Raw genomic sequence first — 5703 nt, 5'->3', positions numbered from 1 at the left:
AAAGAAAAAGAAAAAAGAAAAAAGAAAAACAGAAGTTGGAGAGGTGGCATAGATTCTAACCCTGGTCCTGCTAGTCACCAACCACTTAATTTGGCAAACCACATAATCTCTGGTCAGTTGTAAAGTGAGAAGATTGCATTATATTATCTTTAAGTTCTCTTCCAGCACTAAAATTCCTGTCATTATTATATTTGTGTTTAAGGCAGACAGAATAATAGAACATTATGCAATTAGTTACATGATGGTGTTTTGCTTAAAAGGAGAGTTTCTCTCGCACCTCCCCAAACAGAACTTAGAAAAGATGTATAGGGAATGTAAGAAGAACCATAAGGAACAAGAATTCATACAGCTGGGCAAGAATATTGTAACTTTAGAAAATAGAAGTTAATGTAAAGAAAACTAGGAAAGCAGAATGAAGTTTCCTTAATCAAGGCAGTTAAAGAGGTTGTAAGGATGTTTTCCATTTATGTAGCGATTTACATTTTCCATAGGTCCTACACAATCATTAGATACACTCTAAGTCTCACTTTTCATTAATCCTTTCATACTTGGCCATTTATTGAGAGTCATCAGCAAAATCCATTATATCTTCACCCTCTCCTCTGAACAGATCCTTAACTTTCTTGTTCTGAAGAAAACATGGCTTTTCCCAGGACCCTGCTACCTTTGCACCCCTGCTCCCAACAGGCCCTGTCATGGAGTAGGTGTGTTCTTTGTCCTCCTGGTTCCTTCCAGATGATGCTTTCTCCCTCCTGCCTAAAAACCCCCAGCTTGTCATCAGGATATGACACAGGATCTCTACTTGTGGCTATCATCTGCATACCCTTCAGGTCACTCCCTCTCATTTTTTGAAGATTTTAGCTCTTGCCTCATTCTCTCCAATGGGATGCCTATCATAATTCTTGGACATTTTAGTATTCAAGTAGGTGATTTTATACCACTCCATTTCCTATTGTGTTTGCTTTGGTATAAAGTAGACATAAGATAATTTTGGCTTTATCCTTTTCGTTTTCCTCCCATATCCCCCCTTGGGGTACTTTTAAAAATCTTTTTATGGAATATTTTAATATTACATAGTAATTTAAACACATAATAAGATATTCAGCATATTATATGTATAACACAGTACTCATCTCTTAGCTTTCTCAAATCTTACATTTAACCACATTTGCTCTAGACCCCTCCTCAATCCCAATTCTCCCTTTCTCTTTCCAAAATAACCATTATCCTGACTTTGGTGATTTTGATTGTCACCCACATGTACATACTATTTTTGTATATTTATGTATCCATAAATAATATATAGGATTGTTTAACATATTTTAAAGTGCTCACATTTTATTTTTTAATTTTTAAATATTTATCTTGAGAGAGAGACAGTGTACACAAGAGCAGGGGGAGGAGCAGAAAGAGAAAGGGAGAAAGAGAATCCCAAGCAGACTCCTCACTGTGAGCCCAGAACCCAACTCAAAGCTCAGTCTCACAAACTGAACTGTGAGATCATGACCTGAGCTGAAATCAAGAGTCGGATGTTTAACCAACTGAGCCAACCAGGTGTCCCTAAAGTGCTCATAGCTTAAAGAGGTGTCATATACTACACATCATCCTACAACTTCCTTTTCCCTCATCAATTTTTTGAGATTTATCCATGGTGATATGGGTAGCTCTAATCCAGTTATTTTAATCTGCTGTCAGGTATTCCACTGAGTACATATATTCCTTCAAATGAATATTTAAAAATTTATTATTTGCCTATTAATGGACGTGTAACTTGCTTCAAAATTTTTTCTTATTAAAAATAGTTGTCTCGGCGCCTGGGTGGCGCAGTCGGTTAAGCGTCCGACTTCAGCCAGGTCACGATCTCGCGGTCCGTGAGTTCGAGCCCCGCGTCAGGCTCTGGGCTGATGGCTCAGAGCCTGGAGCCTGTTTCCGATTCTGTGTCTCCCTCTCTCTCTGCCCCTCCCCCGTTCATGCTCTGTCTCTCTCTGTCCCAAAAATAAATAAACGTTGAAAAAAAAATTAAAAAAAAAATAGTTGTCTCAATGAATATTGTATGTATCTTTTGGGCCCTATGTGTGAGGATTTCTCTAGGTCACTGGTCTCCAAAGTGGGGCATATGTACCTAGGGAGTATATCCCGGGGGACAGGAAGAAAATACTAAAACTTCCATGTGTATTATGTTCAATTTCATCTTTGTCTAGAATAAAGTAGATATACAGAAGCAGTTTGAAGTTCATTTTTTACACCGATTCACCCTCATTATGTTCCTTGTGCTTACTTGTTTTTAATCAGCAGATCCTGCCTCTGAAGGGAGACAGACTTAATTCCAATTGTCACCACATGGTGGAGCTGAGACGTCAATGTACAATCCACAAACCTTGTCCCTGCTGAGTGACCCTGGCCAGATGCTGGTGGCTGGAAAAACAAAGGCAGAACACCACAGGCTGCAACTAATAGCTTCAAATCAGGGTAAACATTTGAATCATTCAAACTAAAGGGGCTTTAGGGACCTACACGGACAACTAGATGAGACCAATTTATAATTATACCAATTATATGAGACCATGATTTCAATTGCTTAAGAATGAAACCACCTAAAAGTGCTTTGAAATAGCTTGTTCACTGGCACAGGACCCATCCCTGTATTCTCTATTTGCAGAAATTAATTCTGGGATTAGTTGAAGTATAAATCTGATGACGTTTCTGCTAGCATATTTATGTTATTATTATTCCACTGTCTCATGGCTCAAATTATCATGTTCTTTTCTGTAGTCTAATTTTTCCGTTATTTTCTGTAATTTTTTTTAAATTTTTTTTAACGTTTTATTTTTATTTTTGAGACAGGGAGAGACAGAGCATGAATAGGGGAGGGTCAGAGAGAGGGAGACACAGAATCTGAAACAGGCTCCAGGCTCTGAGCTGTCAGCACAGAGCCCGACGCGAGGCTCGAACTCACGGACCGCGAGATCATGACCTGAGCCGAAGTCGGCCGCTTAACTGACTGAGCCACCCAGGCGCCTCTGTAATTTTTTTAAGTAGAGAAATTTTCTTTGTCTCTAAGATTTTTCTCAAGGGTAAATATTTTATATGCAGTTTTATTTTTAATCTGTATTGTTCCTCTAAAGATAATTTTTCTGTGTAAAGTGGCTATCTTTTGTTTTGGCCTCCCCACTCCCCATCCCCTTTTTGAGGTAATAGCTTCCTGACTTTCCCTTCAAGAACCCACTCTGCTCCATTCAGCCCATATGGTTCAGGTGACCAATCAGAATATTATATTCTCTAGTTCAGGGATGGACATGTAGACCAACGTAGGTCATGATGGACATTGCCAGAACTTTTATTGGAACTATCATGAAGGAAGTTTGTCCTGTGAAATTAAAAGTTCTATTAAGCCTATATGAGCTTAAGTTTGCTGGGACCATTTCTCCTTCCACATGTGACTGGAACAGGGCAGCAGGGATGGGAACCAACACAGAGGAAAAGTAATGCTGAAATAGAAAGATTCCTGATTGTCGTTATTTAAGTGCCTGCATCCACATGTGTTCAATGTTAATCCTTAGACTTTCAGTTACATGAACCAATAAATTCCTCTTTTTACTGAACCTGTTTTGCTTGGTTTTGTTTGCTTCTTGCAGCTGAAAGTGTTCTGACCAAAGTGGCTAAAAACATACAGGTTTTTTTAATGGAAGAAATTAATATTTTTAAATATCCCATTGTAATTTCTTATCAAAAGTCCCTTTTCATATTTATATATTAACTATCTAATATATACTACATGCCAGATACTATGCTGGTTTCAAGAGATATTCATTGGTTAACAATACAGAAGCAGCCTATGCCTGCATAGAGCTTACAGAAAAGGGGAGGGGTAAATACTAAAAATTAACTATACAAGTTGAGGTATGCTTTGTGTTAGTGATTTGAGAGTATATAACATGGAGACCTGACTGAGAGGAGGAGTGGGTGTTAGGTAAGGCCTCTCTAAAGAAGTAATATTTCAGCTAAGACTTAAGAGGTAGGTAGGAGTTAGCCCAGCTAGAAGGGAAAGGAAGAATCTTATAAGCTGAAAGAATAGTGTATGTAAAGGTCTTGATGTCAGAAAGTGCTTAGAGTATTCATGTTTGAGGAATTAAGAGACTGCTGTGGATAGTCATTAGTGTTCAAGGTTGAAAGGGGCATGGGGTGAGGTTGGTGAAACAGGCAAAGGTCACATATCTGGCAGGGCCGAATAGATTATGGTAAGACAGTTGTTTTGTTTTAATCTTAAACGCAGTGGGTAGGAAGAGATGAGAAGATTAGATGAGCGTTAAGATTACATTAATTTTAAGATCAGATCTTTAAAAGATCACTGGTTGCTTAGTGGAAAACATATTGGATAGGAACAAGGGAAAAGAATAAATCAATCAGATGTTGAGGTAAGATAATAGTGGCTTGGACAGGGCAGAGGCTGTGTGGTGAAAAGAAATGAACAAATCTGAGATAGCTGGGAGGTAAAATCAACAAAACTTAGTAATGGATTGAATTTGGGGCATGAGAGACAGGATATAGGATATAGTCCACTTATCTCCCTTCTCTTAGAATTCATTTCATTTCACTATGCTAATAAATAACGTCAGCAGTCTTTGCTTCAACAGACCTCCTTAAAAGTATATTTCATTTGAGTTCTATATCCGTTGTATATGATTTGCAGCTCTCTCTGTCCTTAACCAATTATAATATTTCTTCTAGTGTTTCTTGACTTCTGCATGAATGTTGCGTTTTCTCTAAAAATTAAATCTTAATCTATGAAATTACAAACAGAAAGAAATGACAAAATACGTTGACATTGGAACTGATGGTGCTAAAGCAGTTCTGGGTAAAATGGGCTAAAGCAGTGCTGGGCAGGTGAGCATGAAGACAGTGGCACCAAAGTGTACAAATATTCTTTATATTCTTCACTGCCAGTTTTACTTACAAATGTCCTTGATGAAGCAGTAAAATTATTCTGAATGAAATCCCGAGTACTGAGCACACATCTTTTTAACATTTTCTTTGGCAAAATGGGAAGTAGTATAGTGCAGTAATGCTGCACGCTGACGTGCACTGGTGGTCTTAAGGAAAAACACCTGTGCGGTTGAGTTGTGTGCTGACCTAGCAACTTTATTCAAGGAATGGCATTTTTACTGGAATGAACTCACCAACTAAAGATATTCAGAGTTGGTTCTTTGACAAATAGTTTCACAAAAAATCAAATAAACAAAGTGAGCCTGTTCCTTTTCGTAAAACCGTTGACACTGTTTGTTTCCCAAGATAAAATCCAAGCTTCCAAATGAAAATTAGGAATTTAGAAAACTTTTACCCACCGTGATGAATATAACATCTAATACTTAAAGGATTTTCTGATGTATGTGATTTTTTAATTTTTATATTGCTTAATGAACTGTATTGACATTCGGAATATGTGTATAACTTGTGAACAATTATTTTCCAAATAGCAATTGCATAATGTTACAAAATTATGTCTGGGTAGAAGATTCATGTAAAGTGCAAGATTTTAATGTAAAGAATACCAAAAGTTTACTCATATGCTTTTGTATTCCACATTGCAACTAATCTTTAAGAAACTACCACTTGTTGGGGCGCCTGGGTGGCTCAGTTAAGTGTCCAGCTCTTGATTTCAGCTCAGGTCATGATCTCACAGTTTGTGAGTTTGAGCCCCACATC

The sequence above is a fragment of the Lynx canadensis genome, chromosome B3 (assembly GCF_007474595.2).
Source record: "Lynx canadensis isolate LIC74 chromosome B3, mLynCan4.pri.v2, whole genome shotgun sequence".
In the NCBI taxonomy this organism is placed as follows: Eukaryota; Metazoa; Chordata; class Mammalia; order Carnivora; family Felidae; genus Lynx; species Lynx canadensis.
The sequence above is the reverse complement of the archived record's forward strand: the minus strand, read 5'-3'. Positions refer to the sequence as shown.